This window comes from Microtus oregoni, unplaced genomic scaffold (assembly GCF_018167655.1).
Source record: "Microtus oregoni isolate MIOR12 unplaced genomic scaffold, Mior012 000035F_ref0000213, whole genome shotgun sequence".
Classification (NCBI taxonomy): domain Eukaryota; kingdom Metazoa; phylum Chordata; class Mammalia; order Rodentia; family Cricetidae; genus Microtus; species Microtus oregoni.
In genome coordinates, this window is record NW_024543094.1 from 12553294 (window position 1) to 12571005 (window position 17712).

Genomic DNA, 17712 nt, shown 5'->3' on the forward strand with positions numbered 1-17712 from the left:
TGGCCTTAGTGAGTTCCCAATAGAACATCCCCATTGTCTCAGTGTGTGAGTGTACCCCTCGCGGTCCTGAGTTCCTTGCTCGTGCTCTCTCTCCTTCTGCTCCTGATTTGGACCTTGAGATTTCTGTCCGGTGCTCCAATGTGGGTCTCTGTCTCTGTCTCCTTTCATCGCCTGATGAAGGTTAATATTCAGGAGGATGCCTATATGTTTTTCTTTGGGTTCTCCTTATTTAGCTTCTCGATAGTGTTTTCTATTTCCATCCATTTGCATGCAAAATTCAAGAAGCCCTTGTTTTTTACTGCTGAGTAGTACTCTAATATGTATATATTCCATACTTTCTTCATCCATTCTTCCATTCAAGGGCATCTAGGTTGTTTCCAGGTTCTGGCTATTAGAAACAATGCTGCTATGAACATCGTAGAGCATATACTTTTGTTGTATGATAAGGCCTCTCTTGGGTATATTCCCAAGAGTGGTATTGCTGGGTCCAGGGGTAAGTTGATCCCGAATTTCCTGAGAAACTGCCACACTGCTTTCCAAAGTGGTTGCACAAGTTTGCATTCCCACCAGCAATGGATGAGTGTACCCCTTTCTCCACAACCTCTCCAGCAAAGGCTATCATTGGTGTTTTTTATTTTAGCCATTCTGACAGGTGTAAGATGGTATCTTAAAGTTGTCTTGATTTGCATTTCCCTGATAGCTAAGGAAGTTGAGCATGACCTTAAGTGTCTTTTGGCCATTTGAACTTCTTCTGTTGAGAATTCTCTGTTCAGCTCAGTGCCCCATTTTATAATTGGGTTGATTAGCCTTTTACGGTCTAGTTTCTTGAGTTCTTTATATATTTTGGAGATCAGACCTTTGTCAGTTGCGGGGTTGGTGAAGATCTCCCAGTCAGTGGGTTGCCTTTGTGTCTTAGCAACAGTGTCCTTTGCTTTACAGAACCTTCTCAGTCTCAGTAGGTCCCATTTATTCAATGAGGTCCTTGATGTCTGTGCTGCTGGGGTTATATGTAGGAAGTGGTCTCCTGTGCCCATGTGTTGTAAAGTACTTCCCACTTTCTCTTCTATCAGGTTCAGTGTGTTCGGACTGATATTGAGGTCTTTAATCCATTTGGACTTGAGTTTTGTGCATGGTGATAGATATGGATCTATTTTCATTCTTCTACAGGTTGACATCCAGTTTTGCCAGCACAATTTGTTGAAGATGCTCTCTTTTTTTCATTGTATACTTTTAGGTCCTTTATCCAAAATCAGGTGTTCAATTTTTATGTAATTTCGTGACTGCATTGTTATTTACAAAATTAGAATCAATTTCAACACATGGATCATATCATTTTATATGTATTGTTTTCAAATTATCAAACGATAATCAAGAATTTTAGAGTGCTTCTGGTTGTAAAGAATATGTCTCACTAACATTTGATTTCTTAGTTGTCAAAGCAGGTTTGAGAGTGGGATGCATTACTTTCTTTTATTCCCTAACAAAATTTTGTTGATTATCTTTTTTCTCTCCCAGGCATTGCTTTATAATAAATTAGGAAAATTTATACTAAATATTTATACTTAAATATTTTAAGTGAGGTGTTTTGTTGAGATAAATGGAGTAGAGGAAGACAAGGGAGAGAGAGAGAGAAGGAGAGATAAAGAGATATATAGATAGAAAGAACATTTTGAGTATAAAAGTCTACTGGGAAAAGTAGGCTACTATCAAATTAAAACCTAAACTATTCAATGAGAAATGGGGAGGGGTGGACTGGAGAAGGCTCAGCGGGAAAGAGGGTTTACTGTTCTTGCAATGTGGTTCCTAGCACACATGTTGGCACTGCACAATTGCATGTAACTCTGCCTCCAGGACATCTAAGTTCATCTTTTGGCCTCTTTGGGCACACATTTTCATGTGCACTTACCTTCCCCCCACAAGACATACACATAATTAAAAAGCAAAAATAAGACTAAAAAAGAAATCAATAATCATCTTTTACAAACTAATTCTTCTTAATCTCTCACATTTTTTCTTTTAAATTTTACTTTTTGATATTTTGTTTGTGTTTTTATTTTTCTATTTTCTTTGTCGTTTTCTATTTACTTCTGTATTCTGTTCTTTATCTTTATTTTTTCTTAAAATCAGTTCTTTGAGAATTTTGTATATATGTATTGTGTTCATACTTGCTGTGGGACAATGGTATTGTACCATGTAAAGTTTTGTAAGTTGTACTGGTTTAATAAAATGATGATTGGCAAGTAGCCAGGCAAAAACATCAAAATTCTTGGAAGAGGAAAGGCTGATTCTGCAGTCCTAATCCAGATGCAGAGGAAGCAACAAGAGAATGCCTTGCTGATCAAAAGTGCCAAGCCATGTGGCTGACACAAATAAGAATTCTGGGTTAATGTAGGCTGTAAGAGTTAATAAGAGGCCTGAGCTAATAAGCCTACCAGTTTAGGATTAATGTAGACCTCTGTGTATTTTTGGGATTAAATGGCTGCAGGACCAGGTGGGACAGAAATCTCAGACAATGCATACTTATCCTCAACTCTTCCCAGATCCATTTTCCTCCCCACCCATCCATCGTTGTGTCCTAAAAATAAAAATCATAGCAACCATCCAACCAACTGACCACGCAAACAAACATACAACTAACTAACCAACCAATCAAAAAAAAAAAAAAAACCAACCAAACAACAAAAACCAAAGCCTCTCAAGATTAGATAATAATGCCAAAATAAGTTTGGATGTGTGGTCTTTCACTGGAATATGGTCAGCATATAAAGGGATACACACTTAGAAGAAACTGTCACACGCTCTTCTAGCACTAACAATTGACATGTGTTCTGTGCCTAGGGGTAGGAACATATGAGGATCTACCTGCTAGGATTTTTACTTTGTTTTTACACGTGACAAGTGGAGGGACTGACTGTGCTTCATTCTACATTTATTCAACAAGTTTGCATATTGTACAATCTTGACGTGTAGAGACAGCATCTCCCTGCAAGGAAATGGGAATCATGACTAATAAAGTAAACAGCTAATCTCCTTGTCAAAGAGGCATCCACGCTTACTGTAAATAAAATGTATTCCCATTACTCAAAGTTTTTCTCTTTATATTCAACCTACTAAATGTTCATATGCCATTGAATTGTTTCACTTTATGTTCTGTAAACTAGAAATGCAGGAACTGATGCAAAAGTGACCTTACTTTGGCTACAGATATTGTCATGAGTAACAAATTCTCACTTAACCCTAACCCAGAAGTTTCAAAGTGTCTACCGTCATGTACAAAACATATCTAGCTAGTTTATACATTTGTAAGTAATATTATAATCTTGACCTTCCATATTCTTGACAATTATTTGAAGTAAATTGAGGAGTGGGAAGAATGGATAATGGTAGCAGAGTGGGAATGCTAGGTGCTATTTCCTTCCTTCTTTCCTTCCTTCCTTCTTTCCTTCCTTCCTTCCTTCCTTCTTTCCTTCCTTCCTTCTTTCCTTCCTTCCTTCCTTTCCCACCCTCCTGATTATGTAAGTCACAAAACAATCACAGACCAGTTCAGAATTATGAATAATAAAGGGGTTATTTATTTAAAGCAAAAACCTGACAGATCACTGTCCTAGACAAACAGTCCTATGAGTGAGCAGGAACAGAGTCTAGGAACCAGAACCTGGAGCCAAAAGCAAGAGCTGGCATATGGTTACTGCTCTTTTTACAGTATAAGGGACTACACCCTAGTGGTATGGTATCTCAAAAGCTATTGGTTGAAGGAGCAGAATGAGCTCCCACAGCACCCACTCTCCCTTCCTTCCTTCCTTTGTCCTTCCTTCCGTCCCTCCTTCCTTCCTTCCTTCCTTCTCACTTTGAAACAGGGCCTCTCTACAAAACCTTGGCTGTTCTGGAACTCACTTTGTAGACCTGGCTTGTCTCAAATTCACAGAGTTCTATTTGCTTCTACTTCCTGAGTACTGAATTAAAAGTATGAACCACTATGCTCTATTTTCTTTCTTATAACCCAATACTTTTTATTAATTTTTGGGGAATGTCACAATGATTATTATATTGTTATCATATTTGACTCCTCTACTTCCCCTAATTCCACCTAGATCTGCTTTAACATCTCCCAACCTCATGCGTTCTTTTTATTCTTACTTTTGAAAAGGAGTTCAGTTTGTGCTGCTCATATACTCACCATGACTCACTTACCAGGTGCCACACATTTAATGAAAACTAACCAGCCATCAGCTATCAATAGCTCCTGAGTTAAAGGTAGATATGGCTTACAATACCTTGAAGAACAGTAAGGCTATTAAAGCTGGACCAGTAGCATTGATAATATTCTACAGACCCTAGCGAATCCTTAAGATTTTTGTCTCATGTATCAAGTTGGAAACCACCTCTGTGATATGTTAAAGGCTGCTATAATCCTATCTTATATTACTCACTACTTGGATCACTGCTTTCATTATCACAGCTTAGATTTGTACTCAAGATATTGTGTCAGGACCTATGCGAAAGTGAACTGATTCTCCCTCCCTCTACTTGATATATTTTCTTTTGAAAAGTACTCACCTCCAACATGGCACGGAAATCAACTGTGTCCAATAATAAATTCCCTTGTTCATCTACTGGAAAATCATTGGTCAGACTAGAAATCCTGAACAGAGTAGTAATGAACTGCATCAGAAAGGTGGGAAAGGCCATGAAGGAACATTTTGGCTGTATATTATTTCTTATTTACCTGTAAATTTATGGAGCCGAGATATTATGTCCAGAATGGGGGTATATTTATATTCCCCCAGCACAGCTGTTACTAATCAGATGTTTCATCAGGGATTATTACCTAATCAAGGTCTAGAACAAGAATAATAAGGAAAAGATTAATCCTATTGCACCAGATGGTAGACCTCCTAGAGCAGGATTAGGGTATTTTTGGAGAGGTCACTGAAAAACATGCACTCCATGTAGACCCAATAGTATGGAAAGGTGATGAACCTGTATAAGTAAATCAGTGCCCTCTAACACAAGAAAAATTACAAGCTGCCCAGCGGTTCATGCAGGAACAGCTGGATAATGGGCACATTTCACCATCTAATTCACCATGGAACTCTTCAACTTTTGTTATTAAAAGGAAATCAGGAAAGTGGAAATTAATTCAGGATTTGAGGGAGGTTAATGCAAGCATGCAGCCAATGGGAGCATTACAGCCAGGGCTGCCTTCTCCTACAGTGATACCAAAGGGCACACATAAAATTATTTTAGACTTAAAAGATTGTTTTTATACCATCCCTTTGATGCCACAAGATTGCCAAAGATTTGCTTTTAGTATTCCCTCAGTTAATTTCAAAACAGCAATGTCATTGTACTCTTACCGGTATTGACCTGATATGAGAAAAGTTGGTGTTGACCAATAATGCTGAGAATCATGGTATTGACCTAAAGATATTTGGAAAAGTTGATATTGACTAATAATGCTGAGAATTATGGTTACTTACAAAGATATTTGGAAAAATTGGTATTGACCAACAATGCTAAGAATTAGGATATTGATCTGTTATTATTTGCAACTGCTGAGAAAAGTTTGACACACCCTGCTAATGTTGGGAGTTAATGCATATGTTAAAGAATTTGAGATGTTGATACAATGTAAAAGATTTAAGAGGTGCTCTAAACTGGTGGAAAAAACATTTTCTACTCAGGTGATTTTCTTCTCCTATAAATAGAAGACTATAGTCTTTGAGAGCATGACTATTGATAAAGCATTATAATTTATTCTGACAAGAAAATATGGCTCCAAGACAGAGAGCCCAAAAGTATCTTTCTCCACTAATTACTTTTCTTCAAAGAGATCAGCTGTCAATGACTATATGAAGCTTCTTCTCCCCAGATGCCTAAAACAGAAGCTCACATATATGAATGCCTGTTCCAAAGACAGGAAAATTTGGGTAAATGAAGAGGTCTTTGTCCAAGCCAGTCATGATGGTTCTGTCCTGTTGCAGAAGCACAGGTTATATAAAATTAATAAGAGAGAATGAATTGTAGGCCCATATTTCTACATGGTGTGACAGCCAAGTTCTCTGGCCATGGTTGGTATCCAAAGTAATCATGTACCCTGCTAGACAGGCTGTCACTACCCTAACAAAAGCTCAAAATATGGTGCTCATTTTCTTTTGTAATTATGAAGATCGCCTGATCAGAGGTGTGAATTCTAAGCTAGTGACTGAGCTGTCGACATGACTATACCCCTGCTACTCCAGGAAACAGAATTTTAACGAACTTCCACCTGAGTTTACTTTGGGGGATAAAAAGTGGATAATAAATGCAGGTGATCTTCAGGATTTACATGAAGCCTGAGACTCCCTTCTGACATTGTTGTGTGAACTGTGTCTCAATTATTTCCACGCCCCCATGCTGGTTGAGAGAGGGAAAAATAGTTTATTTTTTATTGTGGCATAGAAGCCTGACATAGTGGCGCAACTAGCAAGACACAAAATTAGGGTAGTGTCAGAAAATAATAATATAGGTTGTTAAGGCCCAGGAAGGCTGAAGAGCTAGTTAAAGTCTGGGAAGTAGGGCATTCATCAAAAATGTCTGATTAACTTTTCCAGGAGAAGGAACTGGGGGCACTCATATCACATGACCTGGTTCATGTTAGTTTTCAGCAAGTCCAGAGTCCAGCAGTTTGTAGTTTGCACATCCCTGGATGGTCATTGTCAGCCAAGTGGAAACCAGGTGAGATAGAAACAGGACAGAAATGTCTTTAGTTCTGTAGTCAGATGAAAAAGACCTGTCTGTAGGTTTATATTAGAGAACAATTAAAGGAAATTTAAAATCATGAGCTTGGAACAAAACAATTTCTGTATTGTGAGAGCTAAATTAATAGTTTTTCAGAATTCCATTGACTAATGTTAAAACTCTGAAAATTTGAAATCTTAATGTAATAATAGCATAAAAGGGGCAAGAAATCTAAAACATTTATATAGATTAACCCATTTTTATACCTTTACAAATTGTATCCATCCATGTATCTCAAAACACTTTTCTTAGATCCTTTCAATTCATGTCCTGGTGTCTTCAGATTTCTATAACCTGTATTTAGACCTTAATAACTTGCATTTATATACCTAAATAACTTTTTAAAATAACAATTTAAGCTTTCGCATCCTCAGACCTTTATAACTTGTATTTATACATCTTCCTAGATCTTAAAACCCTTTCTCAGACCATCACAGTGATGTGGGAGTGATTTCTTATTAATAAAGAAACTGCCTAGACCCATTTGATAGGCCAACCCTTAGGTAGGCGGAGTAAACAGAACGGAATGCTGGGAGAAAGAAGCTGAGTCAGGGAGTCGCCATGATTCTCCCTCTCCAGACAGACGCAGGTTAAGATCATTCCTGGTAAGCCAGCTCGTGGGCTACACAGATTAATAGAAATGGGTTAGATCAATATGTAAAAGCTAGCCAATAAGAAACTGAAACTAATGGGTCAGGCAGTGTTTAAAAGAATACAGTTTCCGTGTAATTATTTCGGGTAAAGCTAGCTGGGTGGCGGGACACAGCCCGCCGCTCCGTATTTCAACAATCACAGCTTAAGGTTTAAACTTTACACCTTTTTAATATCTAGTCATTAACCAGGAGACACAAATGGTTGAGTACTGAGGGCAGTCACTATAGAGTGAGTTCCTCTACATAAAGGAATAGTAAAATGTTACCTTGAAATCTGTTTTGTGAGTTTATCTCTTTTCTGAGTCTCATAAAAGGTAAACTGTGTCTAGACATAGTAGGAGGTCTAGGAGAGTGAGGCATGTGGCCTGAATTTTACACACAAAGAGAACTGAGAAAGAAGGTGAAGCTCTGGGGAAAGAAATGGATGTTTGCTGTTATGAAAGCTACTAGTATCAAGATTGTATATTAGTAAAGTCTTTTAAGAATTCAAGACGTTTTATAGCCTTAAAATACTATTCTTAAAGGTTCTTTTTTAATATATATTGAGCATTTGGGGAATTTAAACGTTTTATAAAATTTAAACTTTTTCCAATAAAAGTTTATCATCTTTATTCATGCTAGAGAAATTTCTCAATATTCTAGTTTCCCTTAGCAGAGTTCTTTCTCCCATTGGATACAGCTGGATTTTTACTTTTTTGAGATGATTTTAATGTTTCTTCCAGGATGGATCAAACTACAGCAGGCTAGGCTGTTGGAATCAAGCAATGGTTTTAACCTTTAAATTCTTAAATTGGCAATTCAATTTTATTTGTTAATATGTATTTTGTTTTACAATTTACATTTCATTAGTTTCTGTTTTGAAATTATTTTAACTTTAAGTCTGTGGGGTTGAGTGGGAGGATACGTGTCCATGAAGGCTCTCTGACCTGTAGAGGGCAGTAGAGGACAAAGACATTGGATCCTCTGGGAACAAGAGTTAGAGGCTGTGAGCTCCCTCCTGTGGGTCCTGGGAATTGAACATCAGTCCTCTGCAAGAGCAATACTCACTCTTAACCACTGGGCCACCTGTCTGGTATTTGCAGTTTCTTTTCCCACTTACTCGGTGACCATCAGCAAATAACTGCTCAAGTTGAACTATTGTGGAATAAGATCCTGTCTATAATCAAAATCAAAACAAACACATAAAATTTTAGATGTGAACATTTTTGCACCAAATAAACTGTTATCCTCTGTGACAGGCAGGAATACTCACCACTATACTAACAAGGAAGGGAACCACCTTAGGGTTGGCAAGAGACTTGAACCTAGAGTGGCTCCCAGGTGCCCAGGGCGATGTCCCCAGTTAGTTCCTTGGGCAGCTGAGGATAGGGAACCTGAAATGACTCTATCCTATAGCCATACTGATGAATATCTTGCATATCACCATAGAACCTTCATCTAGCGATGGATGGAGATAGAGACAGAGACCCACACTGGAGCATCGGACTAAGCTCCCAAAGTCCCAATGAGGAGCAGAAGGAGGGAGAACATGAGCATGGAAGTTAGTCCACAAGAGGTGTACCCACCCACTGAGACAGTGGGGCTGATCTATTGGGAGCTCACGACGGCCAGCTGGACTGTGACTGAAAAAGCATGGGATAAAATCGGGCTCTCTGAACATGGCGGACAATGAGGGCTGATGAGAAGCCGAGGACAATGCCATGGGGTTTTGTTCCTACTTCATGTTCTGGTTTTGTGGGAGCCTAGCCAGTTTGGATGTTCACCTTCCTAGACCTGGATGGAGGGGGGAGGACCTTGGACTTTCCACAGGGCAGGGAACCCCGACTGCTCTTCGGACTGGAGAGGGAGGGGGATAGCAGTTGGGGGAGCGGGAGAGGGGCGGGAGGAGGGGGAGGGAAATGGGAGGCTGGGAGGAGGCAGAAATTTTTTTTTCAATAAAAAAGCATTTAAGGTCTGTTTGTCCCTTTAAGAAGAGAAACAACGGCATTTAGTTGCTGGGTTGTCTTGGTCTTGTGGATGGTCATTTATCTTAACAGCTTCTTCTGAAGTCAGCTTTATTCAGATGGGGATTTTCAAGCTCTGTTGTGTTGTTCAACTTGACTATGGTATCAAACATAACCCCCAAATTTAGACTCAAGTGTGGGGGTAGATACAATTGGAAGATTTGAAAAAAAAAACAATATGGGAGAAAAACATTATTTTTCATTTAGCAAAATAAAATAGCTAAACGCAATCTTCCTAAAGCCCCAGCAACAATAGCCCTGAATGTCTGATGGCAAAACTCTGTGTGTGTGTGTATGTGTATCCAAATATATATATGAATAATAATAATTGAAAATAATGGTCATTCTGAGGAAATAATTAAAATAAAAAATGAAGATAAAACCTACAAGGTTTATAATCTTTCAAAACTATGGAACGCTTTTTTAGCTTTTTTAAAAAAGATTTATATATTTATTATGTATGCAATATTTTGCCTGTATATCTGCCTGAAGGCCAGAAGAGGGCACCAGACCTCCGTATGGATGATTTTGAGCAACCATTTGATTGCTGGGTATTGAACTCAGATCCAGGGCTTTTAACAACTGAGCTATCTCTCCAGCCCCGGGCACAACAATAACCCACATAAGGTAAAATCAAACTTTAATGGTGTAGATTATTCAATATATAATATCTGCGATTTATTTCTGGACCTTGTTATTAGGACAAGGCAGGAAATATCATACAAAAATCTATCTTCATATACATATCTTGAAGACCTGTTGCTTTCTTTGTAGGCTCATCTCATGTGGTGGTCACTTTTAATTATATGATGGTGGACTCATATGACATCATCTTCTCCAACCCTAACAAAGATGATGACCAGTCACAAGGTTAGCTAGAGATGGCAGCAAGCCACGTGCTGTTTATATGCCAGAATGGAATCATGGCACATGATCTCTTTACGATTACCTATGTATAGATTTTTAACTACCAACCATGTGTTACTAGTTTTAAGCTAAACATTTTGAAAAATATTTTTACCAGATTTTTAACCAAATCCAATAAAATAAACTTAGAATCTTGAGGTGTAGAATGTTTGTATAAACCTAGTTTAGTTTTTTTGGCTGTTTTGTTTTGCTTTCTGTGCCAGAAGAATTGACACAGGGCATTGGGGGACCTTTTAAACATGGTTGAACTAGAGAATGGGAGACCTAGACCCAAATTTTTGAAAGTAGTTTTTTTAATAGAACACCAAAACATCTAATTTTGCTGGGCATACCAGAATGTAAATCAATCTCTCTCTCTCTCTCTCTCTCTCTCTCTCTCTCTCTCTCTCTCTCTCTCCTTTCTCTCCCTTTTACTAAATAAATCATATCCAAAAACTCTTACTCATTGTGGGACTATCTACCCAGCTGATTCACCAAGGTCTCTCATCTGCTGCCTCTGACCCACCTGGGACACACAGAGGCCTTGTGTGGTGGTACTGGCTGCCCCTTGTGGCCTGACATGGTCTCTAATCCACTGCTGCCATAAACCACCGACAGTGGCACACTGCCACTCCTCATGGAACTGTAGCATTTTATCTAAACCATTACATTTGGTGTATCTCAACCACCACTACCCCTCATGGGACCACGACCCCTCATGGGACAAGTCCCCCACCCTTTCATCTTTAAAAAAAAATAACATTGATTTATGACTCAGCCAGGCTCTCTCCACATTCCCTCCCACCTGGGGGCAGGCCAGCTGAGGGCACATCAAACCCTGGGCTCAGGAACCAGGTATCTGCCTGCACCTGAGCACCAACCTCTACAGACACCAGTGGCTTGGTGGTGAGTTTTCCCCTTCCAGTCAGCTTAACCAGGTCTCACACTCCCAGCAATCGTCTGGTGTTCCTAGAAATGGGGGAAATGCCCCCAACCACAGTCTTCACTGCTCCAGTTGAGCTCTTCACTGACATTCATCTCTGGTTGCTTCCTATAGCTAAAATTACGATCAGACTACCCAGTGTTGTCGTCCCACACTAACCCTGTGTTGTGCCCAGATTATGACCCCTCAGAGAGACCACCAGAAATCAGAGAAGTCCAGACTGCAACAGCAAGGTTTATTGTTACTGTTAACATAATACGAACTAGCATGGAACTCGTCTCCAGCACTCATCCCAGCATAGCAGGGAGGAGTTGGAGTTCTTGGGTGGGGTTAGCTTTACAAAGGCAAAAACTACAGGGCCTTCAGGGTGCTCAGGGGTTTTGGTGCAATTTTATTTTTACTTCTTGAAGGTCTCTGCTTTTTCCATCCTGATTTGTCAGCTTGTTTTGTCTTTAGAATCAGGTTACATTACGCTGTCCCTGAGTTGGGGCATTTTGTGGTATACAGTCACCACCAGATGGTCAGGCTTCCTGACTCTTGTGCTTTAGAATTTTCTGAGAAGGGGGAGGGCACCATCAGCTCTGGGATCATGAAGCTAGTCTGGGATTTTTGATTTGATTTTAAAATACTCTGCCAGGAAATTCCTTTGAGAATAAGGGGTGAGGGTCTTACAACTGCACATGCATTTGCTTTGGGACTGGGGTCCCTCAGATAATTTTTGTTTTGTTTTTTCTTTCTGTTTTGTTGTTATTTTCCTTTTTCTCTCTTTTTTTTTCCTTTTGAACCACATGAAAGTGATCCCCACTGTGAAAGACCATCCAGAATGGCCTCTATCATCTGACTTCTGATTCGCCTGGACCGGGGCCAATTGACTTCATTAATACCCTGGCTATAGAGAGAAGATATTCTTCTACAGGCCTTGTTGTGTTTGTTCGCTGTTTTCACTTTTTTAGCTATGGAATATAAACCTTCAAATTATCAGCCACCTCCCTATAAATGCTCTGCCAGTGTCCTGCCTACTCTGCTTTTCCTTTCTCTGGGCAGCCCCTTCCCCACCTGTCTGAAAATGCTCTTTTTCTCTCACTCCCATTCCTTCTATTCTATCCCTGCAACCACTAAAGCTGGTCCCACAGAAACCAACAAGATTAATCAGATCTTTGAGACAGCTGTTTTCATTTCCAGCTTTTGCTCCCTGTTGTGGTTTGTGGTGTGGCAGCATAGCAACAGGGTGTATCATGCCTCTAGGTCTCTCTTGTTATTATATTTAAAACTCCCACAGCTCAAAAAATATACATACAACATGTGACTGCCACCATTTTGACAAAGGTCAAGTCACCTTACCACCAACTTAACAGAGGGCCAGGTCAGGTTACCAAGTGCCCCCATCAAATATTCCCTGCCTGGTCCCCCAGTGCTAATTTTGTTACATGTATGTTTTGTGCAGTGACATGCTTTTGGTAGGGCCCACCAACAGCATCTACTTTGCCCAATTCCTGTTCACACTGTTTATGTGTGTGTGCATACATGTAACTTAAATGCACCTATGTTTACTGTTAAATGTTATAATTGGCTTCCCATAATATCTATTCTGGACTAACAAAGCAATAATTCTCATGTTTTAAATTGGTCTAAGAGACACCAGATATTTCCATACTACAAACACTGGAAGGAGACCAGCTACCCCAGGATGTGACCAGCACCCAAGTTCCTCAGGTTCTCGTCCCACAAGATGATGCCCACAAATAAGCAGGAAAAAGTCTTGAGAATCCAACATCCAAATTCCTTTAACCTGTTGTGCGTAACTTCCCTCCTTTTTATTATTAGAAAGAGGTAGGTGAAATTACCTGGGTGTGAGTGAAAAGGAAACATGGAACATGCAATAAACCCACTTAGGAGTTTATTAGAGGGGGTGCATACAGGCCTGGGAATTGGTGTGCAGAGAGAGAAAGAAAGATGGCATGTCCAGCCTTTAAAAGCTGCTTAGTGCATGCACACAGGAAGTTGGCAAGACTATGTCAACGCAGATGACAAAGATGACAGGCTCATGCATGAACACAAGGGTTTAGCTGAGTCATATGTGGATGGAACAATGCATACACATGTGTCACGTCGGGCCCTTTAACATTCAGGCATTTCCGCAAGAGAGGACCCATCTGCACGTGCTCGCCTTTAGAACCCCGAAGGTGCAGCCTTATGTGTGGCTGAATAATTATAATGGGAATGTTATGACCTGCTACTGACTTGTACTGTCCCTTTAGAAATAATCCCTGCCCACTCCCCCCTTCTGCTGAGGCAAGCAGATCTTCCTTCTCTGCCCCATCTCTCTTCAGAAGAGGGGGCTGCAGCCTCCTCTCCTCTCTCTCTCTCTCTCTCCCCCCTCTCTTTTCCCCTTTCTCCTTTTCACTTTCTCTCTCTCCCTCTCTCCTGTTTCCTCCACAACCCACTGAATGAACTATATCCACTTTTTCTGCATGTTGTCTATACATCTCTAACCCACCACGGTCCTTGCGGTACCACCCGCCCAGCTGACCTGCCGAGGTCTCTCACAGAGTGCCTCCCACTCACCTGGGACCCACAGTGGCCACAGGTGGTGGGACCTGGCTGCCCTTCAGGGAACTGTGCCATTTTATCTAAACTATTACAACATCTTTCTTGAGAAGTAGACAAACAAAAGTTTCTCACGGGAAAGACATGTTGTTATGAATCATATAGCTTTTAAACCATGACTGATAGTCAATTTATAATCCCTGAGATAGGAGTTAACAGTATAATTTTAAGATGTTGAAAAAAATGTACTCACTCATAATTGGTTTCTAGCCATAAATAAAGGAAATTGAGCATATAATTTGTGATCCTAGAGAAGCTAAATAAGAAGATGAACCCAAAGAAAAACATATAGTCATCTGCCTGGATATGGGAAGTAGACAAGATTGCCGGGCAAAAACTGGGAACTTGGGGGTGAGGTAGCATGGGGTTAAGGGGAAATGGGGTGAGAAACGTGAGAAGGGGAGAATAGGGGGAGCTTGGGGGAATGGGATGGTTGGGATAAAGGAAGGGTTAACAAGGGAGCAGAGAAATATATATCTTAATTAAGGGAGCCATCTTAGGGTTGGCAAGAGACTTGACTCTAGAGGGGCTCACAGGTGTCCAGGGAGATGTCCCCAGCTAGTACCTTGAGCAACTGAGGAGAGGGAACCTGAAGTGACCCTATCCTATAGCCATACTGATGAATATCTAGCATATTACCTTAGAATCTTCATCTGGCGATGGATCGAGATAGAGACAGAGACCCAAATTGGAGCACCAAACTGAGCTCTTAAGTTCCAAATGAGGAGCAGAAGGAGGGAGAACATGAGCAAGGAAGTCAGGACTACAAGGGGTGCACCCACGCACTGTGACAGTGGAACTGATCTATTGGGAGCTCACCAAGGCCAGCGGGACTCTGAATAAGCATGGGATGAAACCGGACTTTCTGAACGTGGCAGACAATGAAGGCTGATGAGAAGCCAAGGACAATGACACTAGGTTTCGATCCTAATACATGAACTGGCTTTGTGGGAGCCTAGCCTGTTTGGATGCTCACCTTCCTGGTCCTGGATAGAAGTGGGAGGACCTTCGACTTCCTGCAGGGCAGGGAATCTGAACTGCTCTTCATTCTCGAGAGGGAGGGGGAATGGAGTGAAGAAAAGGGGAGAGGGTTAGGGGAGGGGGAGGGGGCGATGTGTGCGAGGAGGGGGAGGGAAATGGGAAACGGGGAGGACGCAGTATTTTTTTTCAAAAACTAAAAAAAAATAAACAAAAATAAATAAATAAAAGATTTATAGGACGTCTTTTAGGCTTCCACAGACAAAATTGTAGCTTCTGGGAGAGGGGAGAAAGGCAAAGGCAACAGCAGTGGGAAAAGTATAGAACCTGAATCCAATCTGTAACTGAGTATGAACAACTGAGATAACTCACTACCTACAGACCAATCTGGCCTCCTTAGCCCCAGGATACAGCAGGCACTGTTTCCAGGAAGTGTCTGTGTACATGCTACAGGGGCAGCAGCTCTAGACATGCAGGGAGGGGCAGATGCCTCTCCATTCCTGACTCCCGTGTTATAGCAAACATAGGAAGAGGAGATTTATGTAGTTTAGGAAGAGAGAGCAGAGAGAAATAACAGGTTTTGGAGTAAAATAAAAGAGTCAAAAGCAGAGAATTCCCTTTGATTTTTTGATTGCTCAGACGCGTTCCTCGGCAGTAGCAGCCAGTGACCATGCCTATTGTATAACTAAGGCCACAGCAGCTATTATGTGACCCCCCCACCCACCTTGTGCCATTTGTTGGCAGAGACACAGCCTTTTAACACATGGCAGGAAGACAGCCTCTTCCCTAGCCCATATGATAGACAAAGGCTTTGCCCTGCATGAATCCAAGCAAGCACAGCAGGGACAGGCTGTAGCTACAACATTGTGAACATCATGCTTTAGCTGGAGAGAGACAGAATTCCCCATGAGAGAATCAAAAATAAACCAGAGAGAGGACCAGAGAAACTTGCACGTACTCTGAAGGATGGCCAGGCAATAAATACCATTACCCATTGATGATGTCAGAATACCCACAATCCCCAAGCATCCTGGAGAGTCCCTGCTCACAGGTAACAGCTATTTCTCAGGGATCATTGGCTATAGGGCCCCAAGGTAGAGGGAGCAGATGTTGGCCACAGGGCTCTGATACAATGGAAATAGCCTTCAGGAAAGTGATTTCAATGAGATAACTCAGCTTTATTCTAAAGTATGTGAAATATAAAGGATTGGGGACAGTAACTGGGGAATCACTGATTAACAGCAGACTCCTGTCATAGCTGGGTCAGTGCAGCACCAGCCTATGAAAATAACTAGAGCCTGTTAATTAATTACCATATGGTCAGCAGAGGAAGGACATTTAAAAGGAACTACATTAAGGGTTGTGGAGGCCCTAAAATGTGAACCTATTCCACCTTGTCTGAAGGTCAGAGGGTTTCAGCTTGCTCAAAGTTGGTGAAAGCAACTGTGGCTATATACCTTGACCTAGGGTGTGGTTACTTGGTGTTTTCCACGTGGATGGAGGTCACTCCTCCCTGACCAAAGGTCAGAGAATTCAAGCATAGTTCTGCTCCTTCTTTTGATTTAGGAGGTTTGACTGAGGGAGTGGCTTCCTTCTGGATAATTGGACTAGGGTGGGTTTACTGCATAAACAACAGAATACTTTCTTCATGAATTAATTTCTTAATGTCTCAAAGTACTGGAACAAATAACTGTTCTAGTTGTTCTCTGTGTCATGGTAAAGCAGTGTCTTGCCTTCTTCTCCCCTTTTGTATTGGGGTATAAAAGTGAATGGAAAATTAAACAGGAAAAAACTTAGTACCCAGAACACAGTATACATCAGAGACTGGCGTGGCCCTCAGATACTATCCTATGTCTCTGTAATTCTTTCTTATCTTTGTTCCCCCTACTTAACATTTTCTAATCCTCCTGCTCCCTATCCTGCAACGGGTCACCTGCAGCAGCTAGGATTGTGGCAGAATTCACCGCAAAAAGGTGGCTCTGACAAAGGGTCATCCTTGAGATGAGTCAGGCAGGGAGCCTAGGGACATCTTCCAAATAAGAGCAGGTAGAGAGCAAGAATCCTCTCTGGGGAAGGCGTCCTTCCTGTTGCTGAGTTGAGAGAAAACTACAAGACCATGGTAGACTGTAACCTCTGATCAGCAGGGCCTCCTAACAGGTCCATGTTTCTGCTGCCATTAGGGACTCTAACCATCTTTAACTGTAAACTCAGAAAAACCTCTTCCTTCTATATGTTTACATTTTTGGGGTATGTTATCACAACAATAGAAAAGTAAGTAACTAATATACCTAGGGGCAAAAAAGAAGAAAAAGCAAAGAAAAGTCAAACAAAATAAAAACAAGCCCTATGAAGCAAGCAAGTGAAAATTTTACTTCCCCTTTTTTTATAGCCCTTTTGTATGAAAATTTGGGTTTTTCCATCCTCCCTCAGTCCATTGTATTCAGGACTTTGGGGTGCCTAGAAGCACATTTACCTGCAGAACCATCATGCCAGGCCTTGTAATATTTATCTTCTTAATAAAAATAAATGTTTTTCATACAAAATATCCTGGTTATGATTTTTCGTCACTCTATTCCTTCCAGTTCCTCTCCAGATATTTTTCTGCTAAGCTGGAAGACAGTGATCTCTAGCAAGTCTGTCTCTGTTCCCTTTGGAGGTTGATTTACAGGTAGGTGTGCACAGGACACATGACTAGTTTTATGAGTGCTGGGATCTAAACTCTGGTCCTCACAATTGTGGAACAATGCTCTTAATTGATGAGTTCTATTTAGTCTGAAGATGGTTTTATTAAGGTTAGATTAAACAACAGGGCAAGTGGACAGGAGAATTCAGCACTTGTTAG